The sequence below is a fragment of the Mizuhopecten yessoensis genome, unplaced genomic scaffold (genome assembly GCF_002113885.1).
Source record: "Mizuhopecten yessoensis strain PY_sf001 unplaced genomic scaffold, ASM211388v2 scaffold716211, whole genome shotgun sequence".
Classification (NCBI taxonomy): Eukaryota; Metazoa; Mollusca; class Bivalvia; order Pectinida; family Pectinidae; genus Mizuhopecten; species Mizuhopecten yessoensis.
In genome coordinates this window covers 212,166-230,812 of record NW_018480003.1, presented here as the reverse complement: position 1 = coordinate 230,812, position 18,647 = coordinate 212,166, and the positions used below count along the sequence as shown (strand labels likewise).

General features: G+C 39.5%; 1 pseudogene; it reads left to right on the top strand.

The window, feature by feature from the left end:
• Positions 1-14,446: 14,446 nt before the first annotated feature.
• On the top strand, positions 14,447-15,853 carry LOC110442110 (annotated as a pseudogene).
• Positions 15,854-18,647: the final 2,794 nt, after the last annotated feature.

Below are 18,647 nucleotides of genomic sequence, written 5' to 3'. Positions count from 1 at the left end.
AGTTTGGATATCTTAATAAACATTATACTAAGACTTATGATTTTGAGTTTTTATTAAAGTAAAGGTACTGTACTACTCAGAAATATAAACAAATAACATATTATCTAAGGATAAGGAGAGATTTTTAAGACCTATACCCTCTTAATTTTTGACTTTATGTAAACAATTCAGGACACCAGCAATTATTTCGAGAAAAGAGCCAAAAAAACGACACAAAAGTAAAGACTTATAACTGTACAAACAGTACAACAACACGATGATAGGATTACAGAATGTTTCCATAACACCAGGTGAGATGAAAGACAGTGATGGGAGAGGGCTGCTAACCAAGTGCAGACACCAGGGGGCAGAGGGCTGCCAGTCAAGTGTCCAGTTTAACCTTAATTATTGTAAATACTGACACAAGGCTTCTTAGTGTTTACTAATGTATATATAAAGGGCAATGATCAGCCACTGAAACATATCAGAGACAGATGCATGCAAAGTGAGAGAGAATTTTGGAACCTCAAAAATGGTGAGACCTCAGAAAAATGCCGGACGGTTTAAGAAAGGAAAGCAGCCGTACTACAAAAAAGGAGAGAAAATTGAGAGATGGTCTCATTCCGACATGGACAAAGTCCCAACAGTACGGTTAACAAGTGAATTACATGACCAGGTTGTGAAAGCCCCAAAGTCCTCACCTGTACATCGGACACCTTCTCACAGGCTATTACGTCCTTCACCGGTGGCCAAAGATGAACCACTGAGGTAAGTCAAAAGAAACCTGAAATATAAAAACACAAATGTAGATACATGTAATTGAAAGTCATTACACATATATAAAATGTACATTTCATGTTTGTTATTCAAACATGTCTCTTTTTCTTTACAGGGAGAGTGAGGAATTCAAGACCAACATAATAGAAAACAATGGGAGGATGCGAAATATGTGGAATGATGCTGTACATCAACATACTACTCGTACTCTATCATGCAAGGGAAACCTGGACTTTGATTTTAAGACACAGGAGTGCCGGGGACTAGGGTGGCGAATAGAACTAAAATGCACAAAGTGTACATAATTCTGTGTCCAGTGTGTATTCTCTGTACGAAGGAAGGAGGAAACCAGGCAGACACCGTGCAGATGAATTCTGCAGTGCAAGTCGGACTGACACAGACAAGAATTGGCCACTGCGGCTCACCCTGATGAGTGCCAACATTCCTGCCCCATCAGAGAGAGGAATGCAGAAGAGTACCTATAAAGTATGTGACCAGATAGAGGAACTCAACAAGACCGACATGGGTGAACTGTGAAAGACGATAAAAGGAATCAATACGCACCGAGGAAACCCGCCAAACAAAGTAGACTTGATGGTGGATGCCATCTACAACAACCCAATTTATTCAGGGGGGGGGGGGGGGGGGGGGGGGGGACTCCAATCCAGCCAGCAACACAAGTGTAGTTCAGCACTATAGAACACAACACCAAGAACCAGTATGTGGTGGACCTTGTCACCAAAAACAAACTTTGCAATATATGACCACCCTGTGAACGTTAACATACCTCACACTATAAAGGTAACTTACCTCTGGCCTCGTCGATTGGTAATGAACAAGCATACTGCCACGGAAGTCTGGAAACCTCAAAAGAGATGGCCTTGAGGTGGACCAGCTTGTCACCGACTCAGATACAGGTGCATTTATTGCTGCTGAAAAGAGATATAAAAGTAGTGCATCATGTACAAAGGCAACATATAACCTGGACCCTATTCATCTAACAAGGAATTTTAGAAAAAGCATTTCAAAGCGTGTGAAACTTGAGGAAATAATGCCGGGATCTACTAAAAAAAAGCGACGAACAATTAAGAAAACATTTTCTTGTTACCTAGCTGCTCGGTGTCAGGCAGAGCTGTATGACCTGTACGACAGACTTTGTGGGATTATTATTCCTTACAACGTGCTGCTCATGGTGTAAGGGATGCAATCGTGAAGTGTTATCGGTGAGGTTAAACAAGGATAAGTTTCCAGGAAGTAAGCATGACTTGGCTAAACATGACTCATGAGCAGATACATACTTGCACGAGGATTTGGATGAGGATGATGAAAGTATTTTCTCCATTTACAACACTTTAGATATAATATTTCTCGTTTCCTATCTTTCCTGTCATCTTTCTTTTCTAACTACTTGTTGTTTGTGGCGGCGATTTCCTAGGCACCTGTTCTCATGATCCATTGGGGATTTGCTTTTGTGCCCTCTATCAGGGGACATAAAAGCGAACAAAATCAATCTGCTACACCCATTGCAATGTTTGGAATCTGTATCATATTTCTTTCTTCTTCTAACTACCTTTTATTTCCTCCTATTGTTATTCCCTGTTTAACGTTCAGCATTAAGGGGAATGGAAACAACTGCTTCATCCTTGTCAGTATCATGTGACCGTGTTGGGTGCTTCGGCATGGTATTTCAGTGAGATAGCACTATAAAGTTGGCACACACATGCACGCTTACACAATACACATGGAGGCACGTCCTTAAATGACCTTAGCTGATAATAGGACGTTAAACAAATTAAAACCAAACCAAACCAATAATATGATTCTCGCCATTGCGAGGACGCTAAACCCGAATTGAACAAAATCATTAACTAGACATTTAATACAATGGTTGTTTTATCTTGTTTATAATGGTTAAAGATGAAAATTTTGCATCCAAACCATTAAGGGTGTCTCCCTGATCTTTTCCATTGCAGTCAGCTGGCGGTTATCCTGTTTTTTGGCAGCAAAATAATAAAAAAGAACATTTGTCGTTCTAAATTTACTTTTATCGAGTTATTATTCTAATAAATGAAATCACTGAATCTCAAAACATATATTTAGAGCCATTTTTTTTTATATAAAACGGACATCTAGAAGCAAATAATTACTTTTGATATACTGGACGCCGGGTGGCGGCACTTTGAATTTTCGCGTCTGACTGAGTTAACCAACATTTTCACGAGGTTCACCCCAGCTCATTTTGATCAGCACCCTCAAATTGACCAAAATCAACTTTCAAACATTGGTCCGGGAAGAGTGGTCACGGGACCCCATTGTGGGAACTCTACTTTTATACTTTGTGGAGACACTCTTCCGGATTTTGAATTACAAACATACGATATATTATTGGATAGTCGTAAAAAAGCTAGGGAATCTATCCATAAATTGAAAGACACATTAGAGCTTGTAGATCCTTGGAGACAGTGTTGTCCTGGACCTATGGATTGCTATCCGTCTTCGTCTGTCGTCGTGCGTTAACGTTTATCTTGTGAGCACAATAACTTGAATGAAAGAGATAGATTTCGATAAATTTTGCTATGCTGCTTTATATCAATGATATCCCGGACAGAGTCGAAAATGCTCTCGATCAAATAGTAACTGGCAGAGTTATTGGACTTGGGACATTTTAACTACTACTGGAGTCTATAAGACTTGAGCTTGTGAGCACAATAACTTTAGTAGTAAATGTGAATGGATTTAATTAATTTTGCTATGCTGCTATATATTAATATGATTTTTTCGGACAAGATCGCTAATGGGCCTGATCAGACAGTTACTGGCAGAGTTACTGCCAATCGGAGAATACAAGATGGTCGATCATGACAAGAAATGTTCGACTTCTCAAAATTATCTGCAGCAATTCACTTCTTTATTTGTACAAATGTTCCTTAAGTGCTGTTACTTTCTGTGCCGATCAGAAAATCGAAGATAATATAATTATGTCACAAATTGCATGAATATCTCTCAGATATCTCTTTTTGGAGATATAGTCAGTTTTTGCCGTTCGTGAACCTATTCATTTTAATTAATATTACATGTTGGATGGTGTTGATGAGATAAGGAGCAGTAGGATAGCATTTGTGATATATTTACTTATTTATTATGATTATTTGTTTTGTTAAATCGTGATTGTTATCCTTGTTGATCTTTTTAAAATGAATGATAATAATTTCTGTATTAGGTAGGGCATAAGGATTGTACCTGTTGCCCCCATTGCATGATCGTTAGAAGCGACTAAATTTGGGATCTTATCTTTTCTCTTCTTTCTAAACAACTTCTTCCTAATGCCTCACTTTTGGCCTTTAGTGGAGGAAGGCATTGGGTTCTGTCCCCTGGTCCAGAGTCTGTAAAAATGGTCAGCAATTTAAGAGTGGGACGACTGGTTCGCCCGTTGTCAGTATAATGTGACCGGGTGGGGTGTCCTGCGGGGTGTCTTCGGCAGTATGTTTCAGTGAGGTAGCACTATAAAGTCGGCATCAGTTCCCCGCTATTACAAGGCAACTAACACGAACATATCGCAGCCTCCCAAAACACACACGCATGCATCTTGCACACAGGGGAGGTCGTCCTTAAATGATCATAGCTGTCGATAGGACGTTAAACAATACTAAACCAAACCGAACTAATCATCAAGACATCTAGATCATGTTTGTTTGTTTGTTTGTTGGTTTGATTTTGTTTAACGTCCTATTAACAGCTAAGGTCATTTAAGGACGGCCTCCCCTGTGTGCAAGATGCATGCGTGTAGTGTATGTGTGTGTATTTTGGGAGGCTGCGATATGTTCGTGTTTGTCTCCTTGTGATAGCGCGGAACTGATGCCGACTTTATAGTGCTACCTCACTGAAACATACTGCCGAAGACACCCCGCAGGACACCCCACCCGGTCACATTATACTGACAACGGGCGAACCAGATCATGTAGATATACAGGTAAAATACCCAGATAAATATAGTACATATCTGATATAAACTATAAGTACCCTCCCTTTGATGTGTCTACCTAATGTTTGAAAGATGTATGCGTTCAGGGAACACCCCTAACATTCAAATGAGCACTTGGTTCATTTTCGTGGAATCATAAAACTGAAATTCTCAAAATGAGTTTTTTCCCAAAAGACAGTTTTGGTTTCATCATAAATTATCCTTGGATACAGTGTACATGTAACAATTGTAATTTTGAGTTTTCAGATATTAACAGACAAAACAGCAATGATATTTTCCAGACAAAAAATGTGTTCATCATAGAATGAAAGTTATCTTGTATATCACAAATATTTTGATTATAGAACATATTCAAAGAAGGGATCAAATGACCATATGGTCAAGACATCAGAATTCATGGTTATGTGTATAGTCTAATCATTATGATTAAACTGACAGAAAAGAAGAACAAAAATCAATTTTTGATGAAATCAACAGAGAAGATGTTTAGATTCGTTGGTTTATTCCTTTTCAAGATGGCCACCAAAACATTCATTCTACTGCCTAATCAGTTGTCAAATTCCCAGACAACCTTTTTTGCAATAACAATGGAATTCAGAGATTGTGTGTTTGTTACTTTGTTTTTTTTTATATATTTTAGACGCCTTTCTAACAGCTGATGACATTTAATTACAGATAATATCTTCAATAAGATTCATCAGTTTGGAAATATGTTATGTCAAAGTTTACTTTTTACACAATGTACGTGGTAAACGTGTCGCAACGTTTCAAGACCGATTGGTTCCTTTGTCAGGCTATGACTGAGTGATCTGTTTGTATTATTTACCTGTACAACAATGTGCCGAAATTGCATATTGTTCATGTCACTCGACCCAAGACGTTTCGCCTTCTTCTTTATTTTCCATCAATGATGATATTTATGCCCTCGGGGGTCCTATTGCAGAGGCGTGAAAAAGAGGGTTATTTACAGTGATTAGGGTGGGGTTGTTGTTTTTTGTGATTATTTTGTGCAAGGTATAGATAAAAGATAAAAGCTGGCGTATGTTTTAGCGTGTGATCGGTGCTTCAAGGGCTGCATAGGGTAAGTGTGCCTTGAAGTCCTCTAGTGTTGTGCATTGTACTGCTGCTATGGGAAGGAGATTCCATTGTTATTGTGTGTGGAAAGAATGAACATTTGTAGGTGTCCTTTGTAGCAGATGTGTTTTTTAGGAAGCGTATAGATACTGCATCAGATAGAGACGGGGGGAGACACTCGCTGAGTCATCTGTATGACCCGATACTGACATAACAGGGGAGGGGCTAGATATATACCCAATATGTAACCTATCTGATGCAGTGTGGATACGCTCCCTATAGATAGGCGAAACGTCTCGGGTCGAGTGATATGAACAATATACAATTTCGTCACATTGTTGTACAGGTAAATAGATTGACAAAGTGACCAGTCGGTCTTGAAACGTTGCGACACGTTTAATAAGTACATTGTTTGTGCAAAAAGTAAACTTTCACATCATTTACAGATAATGTTGTGTAAGATGCAAGAGTATGACATGTGTTCGAATGGCAGACTTGGGGGGGGGGGGGGGAAAGAAGGAATAGAAAAATGATGCTTTGAATTTGGTTTCAGACTGGTGATTTTAGATTCACAAAAACCTTTTCGGATCTGCTTAATCTTCGAGTGCAACTGTTCTGGATTTTTAAGATTGCTATGATAGCCATGATAATAAAGTAAACCTGATGTATTAGCTTGTTTGTTTGATTTTGTTTAACGTCCTATTAACAGCTAAGGTCATTTAAGGACGGCCTCCCCTGTGTGCAAGATGCATGCGTGTAGTGTATGTGTGTGTATTTTGGGAGGCTGCGATATGTTCGTGTTTGTCTCCTTGTGATAGCGCGGAACTGATGCCGACTTTATAGTGCTACCTCACTGAAACATACTGCCGAAGACACCCAGCAGGACGCCCCACCCGGTCACATTATACTGACAACGGGCGAACAAGTCGTCCCACTCCTAATTTGCTGAGCGTTAAGCACGAGTAGAAACTACAATTTTTAAAGACTTTGTTATGTCTCGGCCAGGGGACAGAACCCAAAGCCTTACACACCGGGGCGAACGCTCAACAAATGGCCAAAAGTGAGGCATTGTCAGGGGAGACATTAGGAAAAAGAAAGTTATTCAGAAAGGAGAAAAAAGATAAGGTCCCAAATTTAGTCGCCTCTTACGATCATGCAATTGGGGGCAGCAGGTACAATTCTTACGCCCTACCTGTAGGGTACACATATTAGCACACATTCCCATAGTTATTTGCACCCCTGTAGGTTGGGTATCAGGAAAAGAATACTCCTTCTGGTATCAGGCATGGGACAATTACATTGGTAATGTAATTAATTAAATTACAAATTACATTGGAAAAGTACCATTACCATTACATTTACATTGCCAATGTAATTAATTACCATTACAAATTACTTTTATTTAATATTCTGGGTATATTATTTTTAATCCAAGCCAATTGAAATTAAAATACAATTTTAAACGACATATTTACCTTTATTTGTTATTAACCTGTTGCAATTTACATCACTACATATATACAAAATGCATATATGTTTACACTCGCATGGTATGTACATATACTCAACTCTGGGAAGATGTTCTGCTCAGACAGCTTCCACTACAGATATAAACATGCATATTGCATTTTATCATCATCAGATGTTCAAAAGTTTCGTCATTTAGACGGCATCTGTCTGGGCGGAATATCTTCCTGGCTAATTGAATAGTCTCTCGACTGAAGCTGAAGATGATGGGATATTCTCAAATACTTGATAGCGAGTTTTGACAGAATAAGGTATTGGACAGAGTTTGTTTGCCAAAATGACAAAGGGTCAATACAAAGGTTTTCGAGATATTTCTCTACTTCCTTTGGTGCCAACCCAGATTGGTGTCTTTTCCTTGGGGTTACTGGCAGAAATCCATCTTGCCTTGAAATACCCTGTTGTGAGTTTGGGAATTTAAAAATGGCTCAAATGTGGTTGTTCAAGTTTTCAAATGAAGGTGTAATTCAGTGTTAGTACTAGTACTGTTCACTATAAGTTCACCCGTACAAAGATAGAATGTTCTGAATGGTCTACCCTGTTGTGATACATGTACTCATTGTGTGGCAATCTTTTGTTATTAAAATCACAAGTTATATAATTACCTGGTCTTTGGGAAGAAATGGAAACCAGCAAAAGCATCTGCTGATGGCGATTGTCATTTTAACGCTGTGTCTCTTTCACTTGTTGGAAATGAAACTCTATCACCCCAATTTCGATACAAAACGTGCCTAGAAATGATAACCAATAGCGAATCTGTTTTGAACCATCCTCAGCGCAGTAGTTATGCTTTGCTATCGCCAGACTACGAGGAAGCTTGTATGAGTTATGCCGGCGCAGGAAATGGATATTCGAGTATGTGGACACTCATAGCATTGGCGAACATTATTCAATTACCCATCAGATCAGTGTATCCTTTTGTGAACGGCATCAAAGACTTTGCAGCAGTAAAACTGAACACTACTGTTGAACCCCAGCAAAAACCTGAAGGTAAAGAACCGATCAAGGTCATGTGGACAAGTCTGCAAACGCCACAGCCAGGACGTATGTGGACCCCAAACCACTTTGTGCCGTTACTCCCCACATTTGTGTTTGAACACTCTACTCAATGTTTCATTTCCAAATCCCCACAAAGTGCTAGGTTTTCTGCGAGTACCCCACCCCGTCTTGCCAATCTGATGATTCAGTAATTGTGGAATCGACAAACAAAATAGTCGCATCAACTCCAGACCAGTCCCCAAATCCCAAAACAAAATCATCAAAACGTCAATCTGAAACGTTCGAACAACCCAGAAAGAAAACAAGAACAATAGCTTCATTTTCTGACTCTTTCGAGTCTATAAACATATTTCAGTTGTCATCGTCCTGTGATTCAGATAATTATGACACATCAGAAGACCAACCAATATTGTCAGATAGTTCATTTTCAGATTCATTTGAATCTAGACATGTGTTAGAAACAACCGGCGATTCAAGTTTTCAGTCTCAGTCGGAACATCCGGACATTGTTAGCGATAGGACCAGTGCGTTAAGGAAGGCACCAATATCATTGATAACTCCAGAAAAACTGGAAAGGGTAGAGCAGATTTTCCCGATGACTGTGGAGCATGGTGTTCTAAAAGCGGAACAACCGCCAATTCCTATTACGCTATAACTACAGAAAATAAGTTATCAACAATCTTTAGAAAAGAAGAAGTTTCATGTAAAAAGAAAGGTTAAGGGAAAAACAGTGTTTGAACCGTGTATTCCACAGCCAGAAAGATATATCTATATGCATAGGTATTATACTAGTCTAAAGGATGACACCAAATCTAAGAAATGGGTAACAACCATTACACTTGCACCGCCCGATCTACAAAATCTGATAACAATGGCTTTGATAGAGTATTCAGGGCAAAGAGGAACAGGGGAATCCCAGCCACATGGCAATTCCAAAACAACGAATAATTATGTCAAAACAGACCCTCATGTTTTGGAAGATTGTGCTGCCCTGGCTCAAAATAAACTAGCCACTGAAGTTTGTTACCTTAAAGCTAAAGATAACAGTGTGCTAGGTCCCCAATCAGCAAGACAAATTCGAGATAAAGTTTGTCGAGACAAGAAAACAAAAATGGTCCAAAGGTAGTTAACAACAACATAGCAGATGAGGTTTTGTCTGTCATTTCTCAAATTCACTCAAATCCTTCCATTCAAAAAGTTGAGCTAGGGAAGCACAAACTTCCAAACATATTGTGTACCGAGGAACAATTATTGGATATTAAAGCCGATTGTTTAGGTGAAGGTGCAAGTGTAATAGGTGTAGATAGAACATATAACTTGGGGAAATGTTTTGTCACTACAATAACGTTCAAAAACCAAGGGGTTGAGCACAAATCAACAAAAGAAAATCCAATTATGTTAGGGCCCATTTTTAGCTCACCTAGTCCGAAGGACCCTGGGGAGCTTATGCAATACCGCAGCGTCCGTCGTCCGTCCGTCAACTTTTCCTTTAAAACACTACTAGTCCTGAACGGCCAAGTATATTTTGACTAAATTTGGTCTGGAGCATCCTTAGGCCAAGGGGACTTAATTTTGTATAAACGGTGGGTGTGGCCCCCTGGGGGCAGAGGGGCAGGGCTCAATAGGGAAAATAGAGGTAAAACCTTTAAAATCTTTAAAATCCTTCTTCTTCTGTAGGAATGAAAGCATTTGTTCCATATTTGGTCAAAAGCATCCTTGGGGAAGGGGACTCAATTTTGTATAAATGGTGGGTCTGGCCCCCCTGGAGGCTAATGGACGGGGCCCAATAAGGAAAATATAGCAAATTCTTTAAAATCCTTCTTTTTCTGTAGGAATGAAAGGATTTGTTCCATATTTAGTCTGAAGCATTCATGGGTAAAGGGAAACCGATTTTGTATAAACGGTGGATATGGCCTCCCCTGGGGGCTGAGGGGCGGGGCCCAATAGGGGAAATATAGCAAATTCTTTAAAATCCTTCTTCTTCTGTAAGAATGACAGGATTTGTACCATGTTTGGTCAAAAGCATCCTTGGGGGAATGGGAACCAATAGGGGAAACATAGCAAATTATTCTTTAAAATCCTTCTTCTTCTGTAGGAATGAAAGGGTTTGGTCCATATTAGGTGTGGAGCATCCTTGGGTAAAGGGAAACCAATTTTGTATTAACCGTGGGGCTGAGGGGCGGGGCCAAAATAAGGGAAATAGAAGTAAAACCTTTTTAATCCTTATTTTTATCCTAATTTTTTTTTTTGTTTGTTTGATTTTGTTTAACGTCCTATTAACAGCTAAGGTCATTTAAGGACGGCCTCCCCTGTGTGCAAGATGCATGCGTGTAGTGTATGTGTGTGTATTTTGGGAGGCTGCGATATGTTCGTGTTTATCTCCTTGTGATAGCGCGGAACTGATGCCGACTTTATAGTGCTACCTCACTGAAACATACTGCCGAAGACACCCAGCAGGACGCCCCACCCGGTCACATTATACTGACAACGGGCGAACCAGTCGTCCCACTCCTAATTTGCTGAGCGTTAAGCAGGAGTAGAAACTACCATTGTTAAAGACTTTGGTATGTCTCGGCCAGGGGACAGAACCCAAAGCCTTCCTCACAGGGGCGAACGCTCAACAAATGGCCAAAAGTGAGACATTGTCAAGGGAGACATTAGGAAGAATAAAGTTATTTAGAAAGGAGAGAAGAGATAAAGTCCCAAATTTAGTCGCCTCTTACGATCATGCAATTGGGGGTAGCAGGTACAATTCTTACGCCCTACCTGCAGGGACTTTATCCTAATTAAGTCTGGAGCATCCTTGGGCAAAAGGGACTCATTTTTGTATAAACAGCTAGTGTGGCCCCTGGGGGCAGAAGGGAGGGGCCCAATAAGGGAAACAGAGCAAATTCTTCAAATACCTTCTTCTTCTGTACGAATGACAGGATTTTGTCCAAATTTGGAATGAAACATCCTTGGGTGAAGGGAAACCAATTTTGTAAAAACGGTGTGTCTAATCCCCCTGGAGGCAGAGGCGGGCCCAATAGGGGAAATAGAGGTAAAACCTTGAACATCCTTCTTCGACCATCGGGATTAAGGGATTTTATCCTTATTTAGTCTGGAGCATCCTTGGGCCAAGGGGTCCATATTTTGTATAAACGGTGGGTATGACCCCCCCCCCCCCCCCCCCTAGGGGCATAGGTTTGGGCCTGTTTGAAGTTTGTTCTCGCTATATCACAAGTACTGGATGGATCTTTCTGAATTTCTTATGTACTTACAGCTAGGTACTGGTATTGTCACAATAGGGAGCGTGCAATGACAAATGCTTTACATGACAGTTTTCCAAATGGAAACATTTTGCTTTGTACAAAACACATAAAAGAAAACTTAAATAGGTACCTTGAAAAGCACGGTACATCTCTGAAAGACAGACAAAGCATTTCTAGTATCATTTTTGCTGAAGACGGTATTGTCTTCAGAAAAAATGATCTGGAATATGCTAAAAGAAAAGATGACCTCGAACCCTATCTGATAAACAGTTTCCGACAATATTGGGACAGGTTTCTTGAAGCAAAATTAAAAGCATTTGTCATTGATCCTCTTCGGAACAAATTGATTTCATAGTTGTGGACAAACAACAACTCTGAAATAATAAACAACAGACTAAAACAAGTAGCCGTTACTTGGATCGATAAAGTAATGAAGAAAAGGACATATATTTCCGAAACTTTCTGGCAAAAAAGAAAACAATCAAAATTCTGGACTCAAAATTTGTCAAGTAAACAACTTCTGATTTCCGATGTCCACCACCAAAACAGAGATGCGGGAAAAAACCAGGCCAACGTCGACGGTGCAAGTCCAGGAAAACAAGATAGAATGCCACTTTCATGCAACCCATCAATACATCGTATTTTAAATTAAATTGCAGTGCACAACCCCTTCGTTGATAACATGTATAGTCAAAGTTCATATTGTTTGTCTCAGTTTCCGCGTGTCGGAGCCATACTTCATGGTTATCTAGACATGAAATTGCATTTCAAAGTACGACTATTTATATTTTGTACTGATCTTTTTCATCTGAAATGGTATGTTCTTTGTAGTATTTATGTATATCTTAGTATATAAATATTGATTTGGTCACAGTTATGCATATTTTTTTGTCTCAGTTTCCTCGTGTCGAAACCATACGTCATGGTAATCTAGACATGCAATTGCGTTATTGATATGGTATTTATATTTTTATGTGTCTTCTAGATAGTATTCATAATTATTTATTTTGTATTTAATATGAAGTAGACTTTTTATCTTTTGTAACATTCTTGGTAATTTTAATCTTACAGCGTAACAAATGTTTTAGTTATATATTTTTAATTATGTATTTGTTTTTTTAGAACAATCAGTAATTGTGAAATATGTTTATCTGTGAATTGTTTTTATGCATATACTACATCTTTTTAAAACGTACTGTGTTATACGATTTACCTTGCTTCTGAAATAAAATATGTCCGTAAAAATTTGTCTTTCGTTTATTTTTATATTATACATACAAATTACATTAGACAAATATTGAAGCCCTAAATCCCGAAACCAGTCAAGTGCATCAAGACATGCGTGTTCATAAATGCCAATCAGTGAAGTACATTGCGTCTTGCGGTATTCCAATATATACGATTTACCTCCCCTTAACTGGTAGCATAACTCCGGCCAAATAGATTTGAAGGTGGTTTTGGGTGTGTTTTGAGGTGTTTTGGGGTAAATAGTCGTGCCCTTTCTTGCTACTTCTAACTACCTTTTATTTCCTAGTGCCTTCCTTGGCAACACCTCACTTTTGGCCTTAATGTTGAGCGTTCGCCCAGGTGAGGACGGCAATGGGGTCTGTCCTCAGACCGGGACATACCTAAGTCCTTAAAGCATGCTAATTGTTATTCCCTGTTTAACGTTCAGCTTTAAGGGGAATGGCAACAACGGGGTACAGTCGTTTCGGTACTTCAAAAAGAAGATGTTTCGGTACTTTTTGTAAGTCGTGCAGTAGATGGCAGCACAGAACGTGTGGAACTGGTGAGTACAAATCAGTAATAATTAGCAATGTCTTCGTGGGAATTACCAAAATATAGTTCAATGTACTGCTAAGAATAACGGGACTTCTAAGGGACATTTAATAAGATTATTCACGTATCACGAAATGAACGTCGGTTATACCTAGCAAATTATTAAAAGTATTACTTTATTTTCATATTCCATTACCTAACAAATTATTGAGATATACGTCCGGTCATTCTTATAAATTTATTTTGTTGAAATATGAATTAAACATGTTAAAATATATACGCCCCGTTATACTTAGAAATTATTGAAATATGAATTAAACATGTAACATATATGTCCCGCTATACTGAAAAATTATTGAAATATGAAAGACATGTTAAAAATGTATACGTCCCGTTATATATACATTTCAAATATGTTATACTTAGAAATTATTGAAAAATAAAATAGACATGTTAACATATATATACGTCCCGTTATACTTACGGTAGCTATTTATTTTGTTGAAATATAAAAAAGGTATCAACGGAGATGACTACCGCCAGATGGTTAGAGGTAATCTGCTACGGGATAGGTCCTGTCAGCAATGTTCCGCACAACCCATGGGTGTTTCGCACCATTCATTCAACATGGAAAATTCCTTTGTCATCCCGAATCCCACCCACGAGAAGTCCCTTGAAGGGGAATCCCTTGATGACGTTCATGCCGAACCGGAAGAGGAGGACTTGCCTGTGACCTACCACGAGATTGACGAGGAGTCCAAGCGAGGGAAGCCTAAGTTGGTCGACAGCCGTGGTTTTGGTACACCCTGAAGGTAAATTACTGTAACAGTAACAAAAGCAGTATAAAGTGCTACTCTTTATTTAATATGTATTTCAACTGAAAATTGTTTCAACTTTTTGAATACCAAGTGTTTGAATTCTAAGTGGTTATGTTCGCAGTTTCGTTGTTCGAAAAAGAAGTTATATTTTATAATAGTAACAATTTCGCAAAATATATTTGTTTGATAATAATTTTACATTTTTATTGTTGAAAGGTGACTGTGATAAGAAGTCATGACGTTGCATCAAGAGATCCGGCACAATGACCTGTCCCGCCACGGTATTGCAGGATGGAAACCACTTCAGAGAGGGCCGAAAGGAACACATACATGCTTCGGAACCTGGTATCGTGAAGTCCGTCAAGATACGAGCTGAGGTACGTAGCAGAATGTATTGCTATATGTATTGTTACATTACATTAAGTATATTACAAAATATAATCGGTCCATGAAATCGACGTAATATTTTCCGATATTTTTTACGCAACTAGAACTGGAACAAAAAGCATAACTTGATATACAATGGCAACTAAATAGAAATACAACAATTAAAAGTGCTCAATATGTGTTTTCGGGATTTTTATTCATTTATATATAAATTTATACATTCCTTTTTTATCATGAAAATAACATAAATCTTTGTTTTTTTGTAGGCAAAATCCAGAGCCAGGGAGAACATGTTCACTGTGTCTGCCCCACGCATCGTCGAGGAGGTGTATCAGGAACACGGAAACATCGACTTGCCGCACCACAGTCGTCCCAAGGCAGCGAACATCGCCAGGGCCGTCAACCGTTTACGACAGAGCATGAGACCGCAGGATCCAAAGGACCTTGATTTTGAGGTATTGAACGAGAATGTAAATTTGATTTTAAAGAAAATGACATGTCTTACTACTGGACAGACCATAATTAAAATTTTGATTACATGTGAATGTTTATATTTCAGCTTGATTTGGACTTCTTGGATTCGACAACTCCCGGCTTTCATCCGAAGGACATCATCGTCGATGGTCGTCGTCATCTCTTTTTTATGACAGAGCGCTAGCTCCAGCATAAATTGCAATATTTACAGGCTTAAAATTGGCAATAGGAGGAAAGTCTGTATCCATCATTATGCATTTATATTTTCTGATTATTTTCTGAGCAGGTACTCTCACTCCATTTCCTACCCAAGGAACACAGCTTGGGAGCCTTCGACAGCCTGCGAGAACGGGCAACCTCACAGCCTATCCTGGACTTGATGAATTACATCGAGAGGATGTGGGTGAGAAACAGGTACGTAGATGAAAAAATAAACGAAAACGAAAATTAATTATTGACAAAAGCATCACTTCAATTTGACTCAATTGTGTTTTTTTCTATGACATAACAGATTGTTAACTTTACAAAAATTAGTAATTTATTTATGTTGTGTTCAGAGTCTTCCCGATCAGCGATTGGTACGTGTTCAACACAGCCGTCAGAACTAACAACGACGTTGAAGGATGGCACCATCGCCTGAACAGCCGTGTCAACGTGAGGGGACCAGTCCCTTTTACCTGCTTATCTAGGAGATGTTCCGGGAAACTGAAGCCATCCCCATGCAGCTGAAAATGGTGACCGAGGGAAAACTGAGAAGACACCAGAGGAAGCGATCAAAACAGGTGCAGAGACGTTTCTTCCGGATGTAGAAGCGTTACCAGCAGGGGAGGTTAACGACATCACAGCTTTTACAGAAGGCCGCTTCCCTTGTTCTCTAAAGTATAGGATGTGAACTTTGTTAAGTTGTGTGCTTGGCCAATTTTAGCTGAAGTGTGGTATTATACATGGTAACATGTGAAACTGTCTAGAATAGTAGCTATTGATGAAGTGTGGTTATTATACAGGGAATCCTTATACGGGGTAACATGTGATACTGTCTATAATAGTAGCTATTGATGAAGTGTGGTTATTATACAGGGTAACGTGTGAAACTGTCTGGAATAGAAGCCATTGAATGACGATGTGAATTATGCTACCTGTTTTGTTATGGTTTTTTTGTTTTGTTTATGAGTATAAATATATGCTATCCCTGTATGGAAATAAAACTATTCATCAATGTAATAAAATAATCTTGTTTTGTTTTTGGTATTCATGGTTGAAATGAACGCCGCGTATCAATCAACGAAAAAAAAAAAACTGATGAGAGAAAACAGGACGTAAGGGTACTTAAAATGGAACACTTTATATTTACATATAGATACATCATGAAGCGTCATGTGTTTTTGCAATCTGTGGTTTTCAATTCAACTAATGTTGAATAGCAGCTCTAAACATAAAACATAAATAACAGTACAAACTCATTTTGCGGCACCCTCACGTGAAAAAAACCTTATATCACGGACATATTGGATATCAAGTCCGTGCTTATATCAAATATACATGGACTGTATCAAAACAAGCGAAGACCACTTGAGAAAATCTATTAAATAAAGATATTAAGAAACATGAGCAAATCAAAATAAGGAGAGTGAACAATCTGCAAAAAGTGTCGTTGACTATAACTTGGTACCAAAATGTGTTTTCCATAAGTACCGAAACGACTTCCATAAGTACCAAACGACTATTATAAGTACCGAAACGACTTAGTACCGAAACGACTATTATAAGTACCGAAACGACTTTCAGAAGTACCGAAACGACTATTACATGTACCGAAACGACTATTATAAGTACGTACGTCCGTACGTCAACAATTTCTTTAAACGACTTCTTCTTAACCACTGGTTGAAATTAAACTAAATTTGACTGGAAGCATCCCTAGGTGGTGGGGATTCAAAATTGTACAAATGGTGGGGCTGACCCCCCAGGGGGCTTAGGGGCGGGGGCAAAAGGGGGCAATTTGGTTATATTGCTATAAACGACTTTTTCTGCAGAACCATGCCATTTATATTGATCATATTTGGTCGGAAGTATTCATGGGAGGCAAGGATTCAAAATTGTACGAATGGTTGGGCTGACCCCCCGGGCTAAGGGGTGGGGCCAATAAAATGTATTACTTGGAAATGGTTGAGATCCCTACCATATAACCATATATACAATTGCTGAGTATAAAGAGAAGAATGCACATTGGCTTCCTGGATGTCCCTAGGGTCTGGCCCCACCCTTGGAGACATAGTCCCTGGGCCATAACTTGAAACCGGTTGAGATCCCCACCCCAAAACTATATATACAAATGCTGGGCATAAAGAGACGAATGCAATCATGATATCAGAATAGACCCTGGGGTCTGACCGAACCCCTAGGGACCTAGTTTCTTAGTCACAGCTTGGAAACAGTTGAGAGCCCCACCCTATAACCGTATATATACAATTGCTGAGTATAAAGAGATGATTGCACATATGCTTCCAGGTTGGCCTTGGGGACTGCCCCACCCTTGGAGACTTAACCCCTGGGTCATAACTTTGAAATGGTTAATATCCCCACCTCAAAACTATATATACAATTGTTAGGCATAAAGAGACGAATGCAGTCATGATATTAGAATTGATCCCAGGGTCTGCCCCACCCTTGCAGACTTGGCCCCTGGGTCATAACTTTGAAACGGTTGAGATCCCCACCCCAAAACTATATATACAAACGCTGGGCAAAAAGAGACAAATGCAGTCACGATATTAGAATCGATCCTGTGGTCTGGCCACAACTCTAGGGACCTAGTTACTGAGTCAAAGCTTGGAAACAGTTGAGATCCCCACCCCATAACCGTACATAAAATTGCTGGGCATGAAAAATCTAATATAGCTATGCTACAAGGATTGGCCTTGGTGTCCGTCATATTCCCTTGATCTCATTTGGAGAATATTTTGCCATGATTGCTTAGGTATCCAGGTGAGCGATACAGGCCCTCTGGGCCTCTTGTTTAGATTCCAAAGTGTCCTTTCCTACGTTTGGCAGCAAGGAACTCCTCTATCGCAGCATCAATGTCAATTGGCATATCTCGGTGAATATGAAGAATTGACAATGACGAAAGACCCTCCTGTCCCATTGTGCAACGTAGGTGCGTCTTCACTCTGCGGAGGGAACTGAATGAACGCTCTGCTGACGATGTGGAGACTGGCATGGTTACCAGTATTGCGAGCATCGTCCAGACACAAGGGTACAGCTCGCGGTTAGTTAGTGGAATCATTTCCTGCAAAGAAGCTGGTTTGATGGTGTTTGGAATGTTCCATTTTACAGTCCATCGCTTAATCTCCTCTTCAAATATCTCACGACCCTGAAGATGGAGAATAAATGCCGTGAATAGGCGGTCCTTGATGTCGGGCGTGATATGTTGCAGACATGTGGGCACGAGATACTGGGCAAGGAATCTGTCCTGCACCTCCCCACCAAGCAGTCTGACGGTCAACTCTTGAACCAAATGGTCAAGGAAGGGTAAGTACAGGGACGTTTTCCAATACTCCTTTGGATTGTCGGCAGGAACATTTGCCCTGTTGCTCTGTCTGCCGG